At 44.5% G+C, this 14,782-nt stretch overlaps 1 protein-coding gene across 4 annotated transcripts in view; it reads left to right on the forward strand.

Annotated features, from left to right (window-relative positions):
* fam222ba (family with sequence similarity 222 member Ba) overlaps positions 1 to 14,782 on the forward strand; it is a 43,514-nt gene that overhangs the window by 11,849 nt on the left and 16,883 nt on the right. The window contains exon 1 of one of the 4 annotated variants that reach the window (XM_061248316.1): positions 604 to 707. The exons of the other annotated variants lie outside the window; for them this stretch is intronic. The gene's annotated coding sequence lies outside the window, so the exon portion shown is untranslated. Of the gene's footprint in view, positions 1 to 603; positions 708 to 14,782 lie in introns of those variants that run through there. 4 annotated transcript variants of the gene reach the window in all.

The following is a 14,782-nucleotide window of genomic DNA, read 5'->3' on the forward strand; positions in this document are numbered from 1 at the left end:
ATAACTTGTTATACCATTGGCAAATATTAAAAAGCAATTTACAGGAATTGTGCTCTATATGAACTATAGCCTATTTGACTGAATACACATACATTTACAGCATTTGATTGTACTGTTGTCGCATTATTTGCATCTGAACTAACATTAATTGGATATTTGTTATGTTTCGCATTCAATTTATTTTGCAGTCTGCGACTTGACTAGCCAGTGACAGCTTTTGGTATGTTGAAATTTGAATGTGCTGTCAAGAGGCGTTGTGGTGCATTCATTTTAGACAAACGGTGTTTCCCTTAGAGCCTATGCGTTCTACACCATTCATTCTCCTATCGCAATTAATTTCCTTGGAATCCTGTCGCACGAACTCCATCTAGAGGGGTCGGCAAGGTAACAAAGGGATGACGTCATGGTTTTATATCCGGCTGCATGACCTCGAGTCCGGAATCCTTACCTCTTCTAGCAGTAGTTGAATTTCCGATTGGCTAAAACATACCGGTTGCAGCTTTCTGTGTGATCATAAGCCTATCGCCAAGACCCAATGCGTGACTTCCGGGTTGATGTCAGATTTGTGGGTTGAGTTTGTAGACTATGGGAGGAGGAAAGACTCCTAAGTGTGCCTAAACCAGGGCAGATCTGGTCTGCGGTTATTTTGAGGGCTGGATGTCTGTTGTGGCTGCGATCGGAGGAATTTGGAATAATGCATTATTTAGGTAATGGATCAGAGTTCAATTGCTGAAGTTCTTACACTTTTAAATGCCGATAATTGTTAAGATTCGTGTGTGTTAAGGTTAGATTATTGGCTTGCTTGCTAGCTTCTTTCCTTATGTTGCTCGTCTAACGTTATTCCAGACAGACTGTTTAAGGAGGGACGTAACGGTGTCGGATGTGGGTAAAAAAAAAAACATCCTTTCGTGAAAAATCATTTTGGGGGTAATTTAAAGAAAATGCCCCAAATTGACAGCAGTATCTAAATTCGTAAACTTCTTGTTCTTACTCGCGTATTGCTCTTATCTATTAGCAAGTGTACGTCAACCTCATTCCCAGCAATTCATGCGTTGCAAACTAGCTGCAGTAATAACTGTCTAGTTAGCAAGCGCTAGTTAGCCGCCGATGTTTGGTTTTCCAAATGGTCATACTTTCAAACTGCGCTATCAGTTGTTATGGCATGAATAAACTGCCGTGATGTACCTTGTAGGCTACAACCATTTAAATATTTAGTTTTTACTGGAAAGTGGCGTGACAAACTAGGTGGTGAGTTTGTTGCGGCGCGATTTAGTCCCTTTAGAGAATAACTAAGGATTGTGGAAGTCACCAAGTACAATGTAGCTATATTATGTATCAGGAATTACTTGCTGTAAAAATCCGATCATATGAGATTTCCGATTTAAATTCTTTACACGGATTGTAATACGCGTGCTAGTAATGATGTACTGACTAGTCGTCTGATCGCGGTTAAAGTGTAATGTCGTTTGACCTGAGAATGTTTTTTAATTTTTATTTTTTACAAATGTACGATGATATGCGGTAATGTTATCTTATTTCTGATTTGTGCTACCACGTTGCTAAAATGTGAACCTGACATTTGTTCGTTCGAGTGCAATTTGCCGTCGTTGCGCAGTTATTGTGATGCCCTACATTTTCCAAAGGGTGGATAATTACATTTCTGCACTTGTTCCCCGAGAAACGGTGGCTTCAAATTCTCAGTACGATTGTAGAGAATAAGCCAGTGTTCGTTTCGACGTTTGGGTGTAACGTTTCCTCTCACAATGGAAATTCATTAAATGATTCTGCGTATGGGTTTTCAAAATAAATAAGTTTTTGTTTTGATATTCTGGAGTTTATTTTGTTTGTGATTTACGGGCCCAATATATTACTTTAACTTTCTGCGTTAGACATTTTCATTTATTTAAGTGTCATTAATTCTCTGAGCTATACCTACAACAACGTTTATTGTTGTTAATGTAATCACGAAGTAATCATTCGATTTTCAGTTCTTACTCCTAAACATACGCGTGATTTAACACCCTTAAAGCAATAGTTCTTTAAGACAATTTAAGATGAATGACTTATGCATTTTAATGGTGATTAATGAAAATTAGCTAATGTGTAATAGCTTGCCTTTTAGATTTCTCGTTTTCGATTTTTACTTTTTAGTCGTGGAAAAATGAACCTTGGCATATTTTGAAATCTTTTTACTTTATATAGCCCAGGATATTTAATTAGCCTAAATTTCCAGAATGAACAGTTAAATCATAATGACAGTATGCTGGGTGCATATGGGAAAGTCTTATTTTGAAGGAATGAAATATGCACTGTGTTTTAAGTATAAAGCATCACAATGTTTGGTAACGTCATGGTGCATCGTAATTAGATTTTGGTTCTGTCTATAGGCTCATAACTGTTGTTGAAACCAGTTTATGTTTAATTGATTAACCAGAGCAAAGTGTGACTAGCTCCAGGGACAAACACAATGCGGCCTGTTTAAGTTTTTCTGCAAACTACTGCAGGCTAGCAAAGCACTTCAGTAAATATTAATTAAAGGACATGGATGGTTGTTGTGTGTGCTGGACCTGGTGCAGTAATGTCATTGTGACTAAGTGGCATTTATGCATGGAGGGATCAATAATCTTCTGCTATGTTGTATAGTAGTGTTAGCTGCCTGTTTCATTTTTAGATTGTGGAATCCCTTGTTACAGACTGGAAAACAGTATTTTAAATCTGTGACTTTGATGTCCTGCAATGTAATATTCTGTAATCCTGTCTTTTGTCTGTCTGAAACCAAAACTGCCATTAAACAGACAGGTTGGGTTGAGTTGCTTTATTTTAATTGGATGACAGTTTGGTTTTAAAGGATTTCAAGCCGAGTTCAACTGCCAGAACTCAATGTCCGGGATGTAATGTATACAGTACAGCAACAAAATTAGGATTAAACGACAGCAGATGCTTGGATTTACTTTGGGACCCTGGAGGAATTCTGAATAATAAAGTGAACCAGAATTTCAAAATAGTACATAAAATATGAAATGATATATAACATCCGCACTGAAATATTTTTGCTCGGGCATTGATTCCATGGGAACTCATCAAGACAGTTTTGACAGATTGCTGAGGCCGAGTAATAATTCAATATTAGCGTTCTGGGGCTTTGTTTTTCATTATTTTGTAAAGCTGCTGATTTGTCTGTCACATAGTCAGTTTAATTTGAATACAAGCCTGATCTAATGCTTTACTGACACAAACCACGTCCATCTCTTAAAGTGCTCCATTTTGTAAATGCATGCTTTTATATTGTGATTTCATAGCACCTCTTTCTGATTATTCAAATGTACGTTTTAACTTTTAATGTACAAATGTTCATGTTCATGTTCAAATGTACGTTTTAACAAGCCTGTACGTTTTAACTTCCTTATTTAACAAACCATTTCTTCCTTACAAGTTGTATGCTTCTCAGTTGATGCGTGGGAATGCTCTCAGCGAAAAAACAAAATGTCCATACAACGTTACTGGAATGTTTTGTCAATGTTATAACATTGCCACCATATGGCTGTAACATTATGAGGATGTTGATATCTATGTCAGCTCCTTGTGGCATTGCATAGGCCTCGAAGTCAAAGTTGGTTGAAAGATTCTGAAATGTGAGGCTTTACACATCATTGCATGTGACATTTAGGCCCAGAAATGGTTGTGTGTTCCATACATTGATGGAGGGAAAAAAAAGAGCTAGTTTTTAACCGAAAACAGGTCAGGTTTTACTGTACTATGGGTCAGATGTCTCATGCTGTGTAAGGATCACGTGCGGTTGATTGAGCCATTTCTTCTTTGGTTTGAAGGATGTTTTCAGGCTATGTCTGCTTTATGCTTTGGCATTTTAAGAGCATTTAGCTATTTGCTGGATGTCATTTGCACAAAAGAAAAGGCAAAAATGATAATTTACTACTTCAAGCCCTTCAACTCGCACGCCGCAAGAAACATCAAGCTAAGAGTTTTTCTTTTTGTTGAATTAACGAAAATGCAAAACCAAGACCTGGCAGGGGCAAGCTTTTCTGCAGGGGTTTTCTGATGTTCCATTTCGTATTGGCCGGAGGGGACATACTGTTGTGTGGAAGCCCAGATAGTATTGACTGCGAGCGGTATTTGCTTTTTTCCCCTTATGAAACAGTTAAATTGTACAGTATAGGAAACAAGTTTGAAAGGTTTCCTTTTTTCGTGTGAATTTTTTTTGAGAGGTGGTGAGTGAAAGAGGTATATGTCTGTGTGTCTGTCCATGTGTTTTGTTTATGCCACTCAGTCTGACAGGAACATCAGTGGAGGGGCATAGACTGTTATCTGCTTATGGCATGAGATAAGGAGGAAGAATGGATTGCTGACCCGCTCCTGAACCCTGCTTAATGAGTGGTTGCTAGGCGAATTGCATCTCAATCAGTTTAATCCTTAAGATGTCACTTGCAGGTCTGCACTTTGTGATGGCTAACCGCCTCCATGTACACGTACACACACACACACACACACACAGGGGGTGTGTGAATCAAGGGGAGGGGGGCGTTGCTTGACTGCTGCCCAAGCAACTCTGGAATAGCTTTTGCAGAGCTGGTGGGGCTGTCTGGCTCAATCAGGTCCCCCGAGTCCCAGGGCTGCCACTTCATGCAGTCATGCTATCTTAGAGATCAAGTGATATGTGAGAAAGAGGGGGGGGGGGGGTGAGTGCGATTCCTGCCGTGAACTTCTGAGCCCTTTGCCCCCTCCACCCACCCCCCACCCCCCACCCCCCAATCGCGGTTTGAGAAAGTTTAAGCCTAGAGGATAGAGAGAGAGTTAATGGTTTCATGGACTAATGCTTCAGATCGGTCTCGCGATATTAGAAAGCCAAATGTTTTGAGTAGTTTCCCTACCACTAGGCTTTGTCTGTTTTTGCATATGATAACAAGCTGCAATGGTGGAAATTCTGACAAACGTGTCATTCCCCGGGGAGCAGAACAGGCACCTGACCCATTTAGGAAGGTGAAAAATCAATCATTCATGACGCGTGTTTCAGACCGGCCTGAAACGGAGAATTAACCGCAAATAATTTAGCGAGTTGCTTAAATGTCTCGTCCCGGCGGGTGAAGGGTTCGCCGGTTTCGGCGTAAATCTGTTGGAAGCGGCAAACACCCCTGTTCGCCCCCCTCCCGTGCGAATCACAGCGAGCCGCGGTCTGGTCGTGTGGGCCGGATGAGCTGATGAATTATGCGCCGGGGTAACCTCTCCGCATTGATACCTGCCGCCCTCTTCATTTTAATAAATAACAAGGTGTCCATCAAAATGGACGACTTCCCACCTAAAGCAGAATGGATTGATTGCATTGCCTACAGCGTGGGCATACAGCGCTGAGACTCGCAATTAATTGGGGGTGGGGGTGGAGGTGTGGGGGATGGGGGGTGTAGTCTGTCAGAATGATTGAATTTCAGTCTTCAACTTTACTGCTGTATCAAGGGGTCATTGAATTTAGGGCACGAAAGGCAAGACCAGGCCCATTTGAATGAGACGTCTTCATTAGTGCTTGGGACTCTAGGGGGCTGACTAAAAGATTCATACTTTTTTGGCATTGAAACTTTTAACAGACATTGACACAGGTTTTTTTTTTTTGGTGTGTGAGGGGGCGGGTAGGGGGGGAGTATCACAGGAAGCAGAAATGAAGGTTTGATTGATGGAGTTCATACTTCCTGCTCAGCTTACGTTCTAGATAGACCCCCCCCCCCCCCCCCCCAGTCAGGCCTGTCAGTCAGAAGCGGGTGTAACCGTGGGGTGACTCAAGCTGTCATTACGGGACCTACATTTCTGACTTGCACCTGAATGCAGGGAGTAGCCTGCATACCGTACAGACCTCCCCGGTCAATTACAATTGCATGCAGCTCTAATTTTCTGCCATGTTTTCAATAATCTTTTCACATGAATGACCTTACATGGCGTAGATCTGGATAAATGGGTAAAAACCTTTAGGACCTTGTAGTCCACCTTGAGAAATGTCAGACGGCAAGGTGACGGGCACCCAAAGAGCAGATAGTTTTATCTGAATTTCTCCGTCAGAGGTGCGAGACTCACCGTGAGCATACACGGCAACCGCACCATCCATGCTTATTTCAGTTAGGTGGATGTGCCTACGCTCCACCTTCTAAACTAACACAAATCAGAGATGGTGTTAGTATCTCACTTCAGCCCTGTGTTTTTTGACTTGCGCACAATGGCAGGTCGTGTTACAGTTGTTCGTTTTTAACGCCTCGTTATTTTAACACCCTTAAATCTCATGAATTTGGCAGTAAACGTTACTGCGGGCTTTTGTCACGGGTTAGCGGTTAGCAGTTTACGATATTTGCTGCTCGGGCACTGTATTCATGCTGCTGATAAAAATTACATAACCGTTTCATTGTGCCCTCTTGTCCTGTGCAGGCTTTTGTGGTAATTTATTGTAGGTGCAGTACCATAGGACTTGCCTGCAGCTATCTTCTGCCTTCCTCTTTGACAAACAGTTCACCTCCTCCTTATGTACAGTGTGCACTTGCTAAGCCAGCAAAGACACTTTAGTGTGCCATGCGAGGAATGTAAAATATTTTGTCCTCGTAGTTATGCTGAAGCCTGCCGGTGCCAGGGTTAATCAAGTAGATCTAAGCGGGCTTTTAAAAAAAAAAACGGCTTGGCGGAACATCGAGATCGTCACGGCCGTTTGGGAACGGCTTGCCCTGCGTTGGCAGTTTGGCATTGTTTCGCCTGTCGATGGATGTGGCTTAATGTGATCAAGCCGTGTCTTTGTAGCCGCGTCTTTTGTCAGGTGATCTGCAGACCAGCAGGTTGTTTAAATTCTAAAGCCGGGTTGGCCTTCCACCACAGGCTCCTATCAGTTACAGACAGAGGTATGAACTAAGACCCAACATTTCACCTTCCCCCGCCTCGCATTCCAGCTCTCCGGAGGCTCTAATGGATTAATGCTTTTCTGAGCGGAGCGCTCGATGCCAAATTTCTGTTGTGAATCGGCGTTGTTTGCCTTATCCGAACATCTGGGTCTAAATTTTAGCATCAGGACTCAAAAACAAATTTGGCTTTATGCTGTACGTCTGCGCTGCTCGCAGCCCGTTCCATCTGTGTACACACGTGTGCACGGCACATCTGTTTGGCAAGTGTGTGTGGGCGCTTTTCATATTCGCAAAATGCAGCATCGAGCGGTTGTGCAAATGAGCAGAAAATGGAGAATGGCAAAAAACGATTTAGGTCGCTGTGAGCTGCCATTTGACGGAAATAAGGCAAACTTCAGCTAGGTTCCAGCTGGTGGGAGAACTTTCGATCTGACCTCTGACCTGACGACCTCTGACCATGTTTGTCTTCACACTGAGAATTAAAAAAAAAAAAGATACGGCATGAATGTGTCCTGTACAGTGGACATGCGTATGGCTACCCCCCACCTTTGTTACAGTACAGTGCCCTGTTTTAAAGTGATAGTCGCTGTGTCTGAAACCGCATTTGTTTAAGATAAGAACTATAGAAAGCTTGCAACAGACTGAAAAAACAAGCATGTCTGTTTTCCTTCCTTAATCTTTTCTTTTGCTGAGACACTGGCGTGTTTGTTCTGTTTGGTGCTTTTATTTTCTTTTGAATGTTAAATCTGTTATCTGAGACGGCTAAGCAGCATTGTTTTGGTGGGATTGAGCTGGCGAGGATCAGGGCTTCTGAGGTGAGGAGGCTTTGCTTAGATGTCAGTGTGGGGAGACCTGGTTACTTAACTGTCTGTGGATCCTTTGAGTAGAAGTGTGTGTGTGTGTCTGTGTGTGTGTGTGTGTGTGTGTGTGTGTGTGTGTGTGTGTGTGTGTGTGTGAGAGAACACAACTTGGCCCTAGAAAGGAGGCCTTTATCTGGCCTAACCCTTGTCCTTGTTTGGGACCATTGTTATCAATAGCAAATGCTATCTCCAGTGGTGAAAAATAACCAGATGACATTCTTCCCGTCGTAAAATGTGGCTGCCATTATTGTAAGGGCTGTTGCAAAGGGTACATTTTGACCTTCAAAGGCTGAGTCAGAACACATAATGATTTCAATGGTCATTTGTTTAAAACTTGCAAAGTGGCAATCTGCATAATTCAAGGACTATGCAGCAAAATAATTGCCTGCAACGATTTAGCGTGGTAAAATTAAGGCTGTCGTTGAAAAATGTGCACATTTGAAAAGCAATAATGTGATTAATTGTAATTTAACATTCATTTAGAAGCTTCCATATGTCGCTATGCATACATTTCTTTTAATACTCGAAGACCTATTTTGTAAAGTCTTTATTATCTTTGGTTGCTTATCATCATGGGGTTTTCCCGGTTCATCCTAATGATCCGCACATTTCTAAGGGAATAATGGAAAGATTTACGCTTGGGCAACATTTAAGGTGATTTGGCATTCAAATGTTGCTGAAAGCTTTAGCCTACATTAAGCGACCCGGACTCAGCGATGCCACCTTATCGCACTTCCATGTATTGACACAGAGGCTTTAAAAGTCCCACGTCACAAACAGCCCCTCGCACAAAAGCCCTAATTACCGCTCCGTGTTTCCCACCCCCTCCGTGCTTGGGAGCGTGGACCGGGTGGGGGGGTTGGGGGGTGGCGTTGCACAGCCGTGGAGCGGAGTGACTCGGTACGTGCCACAGGGAAGCCTCGCCGTTTTGTTTGGCCCCCTTTGTTCCACATCTTTCAGCAATCAATGATCACAGTATCTTTTGCCATTTCCCCCCTTTTGTGCGTAGCTGGGGAGCCCTGGAGCGAATAATAAAATCGTCCATTACGTTAGCCGGGGGCCGCGCGTATAAAAGAGTTGTTTATAAGGATCCGTCGAAGGGAAAATGTCAGGTTTTATCTGCCAGCTCATAATCTTGTAGGACTGGACTGGAGATGGGAGAAAATGCCTGTGAGTTATTAAAACGCACGGTTTTGTGATTGAAGGAGAAATGGAATTTGGAGCAGGCACAGTCCTGGCGGTGCCTCCAAAAGCCCTGTGTGTGTTTAGTCCTTGGGCACCATTTATCACCCCATATTTGACATTCCAGGGTCCCGTTGCATGTCTACCGCCCTGCCATGTCAGCCCTGTGTAATTAATTGTAAATAGCCCCGGACCCAAATGGGCGCCAGGTGGTTCGGAAATCTCTGGAGTGTTTGAGAAACTGAGAAGCACAGGTGTGTTTAGCAGCTATCCTGGAGAAATTGACAGCAGCCCAACCCCCCACCCCCTTCCTACTCAGCCTCTTTCCCCTCCCCTACCACTCCCCCCCTCCTTAGATATTACATGTAGAAACAGGTCGAGCTTATCTTCTCAGTTGGGGGAAAAAGTAATTAAATTCTGATATGGTCTGTGAAAAAAATAAATAAAATAAACATTTTTTTTGTATGCTTCCAGTGATGACTTAGCTGCTGTATTTGAATACACGAATCCCTTGGTTCGGTCAGCATTCAGAAACCCATCCATGGCATTATAAAAAGCTTTCCTTTGTCCCTTGTTGCATAGGCATACTCTGTTTTGATTGCTTTCTCCCACCTGCTCGAGTTTAAGACGGGGAGAATAAGTAATGATGTGTTTACACGAGAGCCCATTCAGGTGCTCCTGGACATGGCTAGCACTTCTGTCATATTTATAACCTCCAGAGAAACCCAAGCCTGGCTCAGAGCTGGCCGGGCTCCTCTCATTGTCTGAAATGGTTTTATTTGTATCTAAAAAAAAAAATGGTGCTGCCAATAAGACCAAATTTCTTCTAATGTCACTAAACGAAGTATCTGGATCTTTCCTAGCTAAACTATGGTGTACGCTTGTTGCAAAGTAAATAAAGTTAACTCAATAGAAATTCAATTCAATTTGGTTCAATTCAATATTTAGTTTTATTTGTATAGGCCTTTTTACCAAGGGCATTGTCACAAAGGCGCTTTATAGAGATATGGGCCTGGAAGTAACTATAACAGATACACAGAGTCCTGCAGCAGTTTACTGCTAAAATGAAGTTGCAGGAGGAATGGAGGGGAATTGATTTGACCATGTTTTTTTTTAATCAGGAACGGTGTTGTGATGAATATCACAACATTGTGTAGGAATTCTGAAGGCTCCATCATGGCAAGCTGCATTTGCTTTGGTGAAGTTGCTGGCTGGCCTGCAACATGTTCAGGTTTTCCGTAGAGAGGCAGTGCTCCTAACCGCGCGTGCGTTGCTTTCCTGTTCATAAACCATTCATATAGCTAATTGGGCTACCCGTCATAATAAAACCCTTGAATTCTTTACATCAACAGGTTTCAAATGGACTTGCATTACGGTCATTATGCTCATACATTACATCCATTGGTGCCAGCTTCAGACGGAAGTGGGGTTTCGCTGTGCCAGCAGTAATCTGTAAAGAAGCCGCAACGCCTCTGACGCCGTAGTGCTGTCGCTAAAACGCTTCGCCTTTCTCAGTCTCCGCTATTCGTTAGCCTTCCCGCCAGCTCCCACACGGGCTAGCGTTCGCGCACAAAGGGGAAATTGAAATTCACAAGCAGCACTCTGTCAGGCTGTATTAACAGCTGGCGTGTAGGGGCAGCTGACCACTGAGCGGGCTGGAATGGGCCCCCAAGGTTAGGCATGCCTGCGGAAATTCAAAAACCCCCAAAAAACTGAGTAAATTACCATTTCGAGCCACTTTATTCTCCTGGCTGGAACACCGTAGGCCAGCTCTGCTTAAACATGTCCGGTGAGGATGCGGCGTAATGTTTCTCTTGGAAGATCCACACGAGAGAGCTATGCCCTGCATACTGACGGCCAGTATTAGATTTGATCTACTGTAGCTGGTTAAAGGCAGCAATATTCCTGATGTAATTATCCACTGGGCGTCTTCGCTGTAATTTGCAATCTAGCTCCCCACCGAAAGCTGTGTAAGGAATCCTGGGTAATCGTTCAATCAGCCTTTACAGCTCTTCGAACATAGACAGCCTCTCTCAGCATATGGTCGATACATGGTACGGACCTATGTGGGAGAGACAAATGTGGAACGACCCCACTTCTGCGTTTATGATTTCTTTTAAAGAGAATGACCTTCTAAGAATCGGACACAAGCGGCTGGGGGCGTATTTCACGAAGCGGCATTACTGATTAAGTTGGATGACTGCACCCAGAACCGTATCTCCAAATCTGGAGCATGGACTGAAGTAAAAAGGAGCTGTTCCGGGTTTTACTCGGCGCAGTCATCCAGCTAACTCTGTAATCCTGCTCCATGAAATATCCCCCAAGTTTGTCTGGTCTTTGTCACATTCTTGTTTGAAAACTTGGGACAATGGACAAATGTGTTTCAAGCTTGACAACTTTTGACACTGATGAGCACAGAAACAATTTTTTTCCAACTCTGGATCGGGTGTTTTTCCAGGCCACTCGGCAAAGTGATAAGTGTGTATTTGTATCCGGTGCAGGAGAGTTTACTGGATTCATTTATTAACGGACAATTTGAGGTCGAGATTAATCGGGTAAAGGCATTCCGAAGTTCTGTGAATGTGAACAGATTAAATTTGCTTGCAGGCACGGCCCAGCTGAGCCAGTTTAATTTGGTGTGCTCAATGGGTGCCTTACCCCCGGGCTGCCACTTGACTGATCACTAAAAACAGTGCTCCCTCAACCGTCGTCAAAGGGGGGGAAAAGGTGCAATTTAACATGCACCGAGAAGCAACACTGACTTGTAAATCTGTTTTGTAAAGCAAAACCTAAAAGGCATAACATTAGTTTTAAATCCGAAGCAACGGTGAGAGATCATTCGCTGCTGAAGACTCATGCGTTGCGTTTGTTATGAACGGATTTTAGCCTGAATGTTGTATGGCTGGTTAGGTAGCTGGCTAGATTGGAGCATCTGCTTTGTTAGAGATGGCTTAAATGAAGGTGATTTTCCCTCTATTATGAGTGGCCTTTTAAATCATCCAGTTAAGCGCGGAGGTGCATTCAGTTGGTTTTATTGTCGTTATTTATGGATCTCGGTAGCAGTCTGCGTCCTCTGTTATGCTAACGCCGCTGTAATGTTACCACAGAGATTTATACATAACGTTTTATTTCCATGCGCCGTATTTCGTGGCGCACTCATTAACATTGTCTCCGGAGGTAAACTTCCGCTTCGGTTGTATCAGCCAAGGCTCTGTAGTGCTCCCATTTTGGGAGCATTTGCTCCTGAAAATTGATATGTGCGAACTGTAAAAATATTTTTCCTAATTGGGATGCATTATTGTGTTCCTAAATTGATGAAATTAGGAGCACACGTGCTTCTTGAAAAGAATGTTAGTGCACAGCCCTGTCAGTAAGGGCATGGTATATACACCCCCTACTTTTGTACACTTGGCCCATGAGACACCATGTCTGGGATAATTTAGGGAAATCCTGCCAACGAGGTCTTGCCTCCATCGTGCTGGTAATCACCGACATTGCAGATGATGCTTGTTAGCTAAGGCATCAGTAACCACAGTGGGCGGAGCGCCACAGTAAGGTCACTGCTTGGCCAATGATGCGAAGCCGAGGCCGTTTGCCCCTCCCACTCGGGCAGCAGTTTGTACCCTGTCATCACACTGTGGGTGGAAAACTGCCATATTCCCCTTACCGGCTTTGAAATATGAGCGCACCTTTCCCGTTTCAAAGCCAAAAACTATTAATATCCCCTTCCAAAGGTTACCGTAATTTATTGTAACGTCGTCTTTTGAAGACTGCAGCACCGGGTCCTTGCGATCGTTTATCGTGGTCTCTTCCAGGCGCTTAACTCCGCCCTCGTGGGCAAATGTCGTCCTTGTATGGAGTAGCAGATCGATTCCTCCCCCACCTGCCCCCTGCTAGCAGCGCGACCCCCGAGGTGCCTGTTTTCCACCCATCTGCCCCGCTCAAGACCCGACAGGCCCCATTATCGAACCCTGCATACCCCATCGCTGGACGACCTGGGTCGACACCGCACCACGCCCCGCTCGCACTAAATCACCGGCCTCACGTCACACATGATGAAGCGGTGGCCAGGTTTCAGTGATCTACGAGCGCTCGGAGGATTAATTTACCCCACACTGCCTTCGACTCGGGGGGGTTGACTGGGGCTGCTTTCAGAGACCCCAATTAGCACATCCACGAGACCTCCTGATGTTTTCCACGGGCTGGGAGGAGAAGTCTTGTTTTTTTCTGCCGCAGCGCAAGAAAAACTGGCGCAATTCGCTTTGAAGATCTCAGCTAAGGCTTCCCTAGCTACCGGTTATGTGGGTACCAGACTTGAACGGGCCCATTTTCCCCCCATCTGTGTCCGTTAAAAAGGGGAAAAAAATGCGGTAAGGCCTTAAACATAGGTTTAATGCAGCGTCGCAGTTGCAGGCTGTAGTTTGGTTTTAGTGAAGTAATTCACCAGCTGCTTATATCATAGGTGTTTTTGAAGTGGAGAGATCTAAGTTTGTGTCATGCGGCATTAAGCATTAACTGTGTCTTATTTTTATTCATGTCATACTTCGTCACCCACTTTTAAGTTGCGGTTATGCGTTTGGAACTACCCCCGCTCCGTTAAGGTTGGAATACTTTGTTGACTGCTGTTTGATGTTTGTATCGCTAATGCTAGAAAGTACGTTGATCGGAACATCTGCTCTTGGTTGCAAATACTATTAGGTTTGCGGGCCTTTGATGACAGCCTTTCCTGGTATTTGGGAACAGTATTCCGACTGAGGCCCCGGTTTGATATTCATGAGATGCGGCATTTATCGGCTCTCTGAACAGTTTTTAAGTTAATAACTTTTTTTTTTCTTTTTTTTTTTTTCTCTCCAGGAACCTGCTTTGGCCACCTTGCGCCATTAACCACACTTTGGTTTTCATGTGTCGTTGCGCATTCAGGGGAAGAATTTGCCATCTATGTCCCGGGGTGCGATGGGTCCCACGGCGTACCTCTCCCGCCGAATGCAAAATGCATGGAGGTGCATCTGGGGCCTACTTGTGTGCTTTGGCAGGGAGCGGTTATCCACAAGCTTCTCGGGAGGGCCAGATGTTCCTCTCGGCTTATGGCCGCGAAATGTTTGCTGTCGGGACGCGGCGCGGACTGTGTTTGCCTATTCTCTCTGCACAGGCCTGGATGGAGGGGGGAGGTGACAGGGAGGGAGTTGGTTTGGGGGTTGAGGTTGAGTGAGCCATCTCCTCAAACAGGAGGGGAGCTAACCAGCAACATAACCCCTTTAATTCCCTCCGTGACTCTTCCAACAGTCATCCTGTGTGAAAGTGTTTTCTGTCCATACACTTGTTTTGAAGCAAGCGTTTAGCTTGGAGCGCCATATTACAGATGGCTGCTACTGACACTCAAATGTTTTCTGCTGCCGACATTAGAAACTGGGAAAAACAGTGGTGGTGGGGATGTGGTGGCACCTGTAGAGTTGCATAAACTGTCCCAATCGTCAAGCTTTAGCTTCTTTGAGAGTGTGGTTTTGTGTTCTGGCTTTTAGGCCTGGGTTATAGTAGTAAGAATGTGGAATCATTACCTCCTGCTACATTAGGCTTAAATGTCTTGAGCTGTTGCCCTGACCAACCTCCACCCCTTGGGCAGGCTGACGTTGTTGTGAGGAGGTGGGTGGGGGTTTGGGGGAGTTTTCAGGACCAGGATGGGGCTTGAAGAGTGATGACATGTTGGGGGGGAGTTGAGAGGACCCGGATGGGGGGAGTTGAGAGGACCCGGATGGGGGAGTTGTGAGGACCGGGATGGGGGGAGTTGAGAGGACCCGGATGGGGGAGTTGTGAGGACCAGGATGGGGGGAGTTGAGAGGATCGGGATGGGGGAGTTGTGAG

Source organism: Conger conger, chromosome 7, assembly GCF_963514075.1.
Source record: "Conger conger chromosome 7, fConCon1.1, whole genome shotgun sequence".
Taxonomy (NCBI): domain Eukaryota; kingdom Metazoa; phylum Chordata; class Actinopteri; order Anguilliformes; family Congridae; genus Conger; species Conger conger.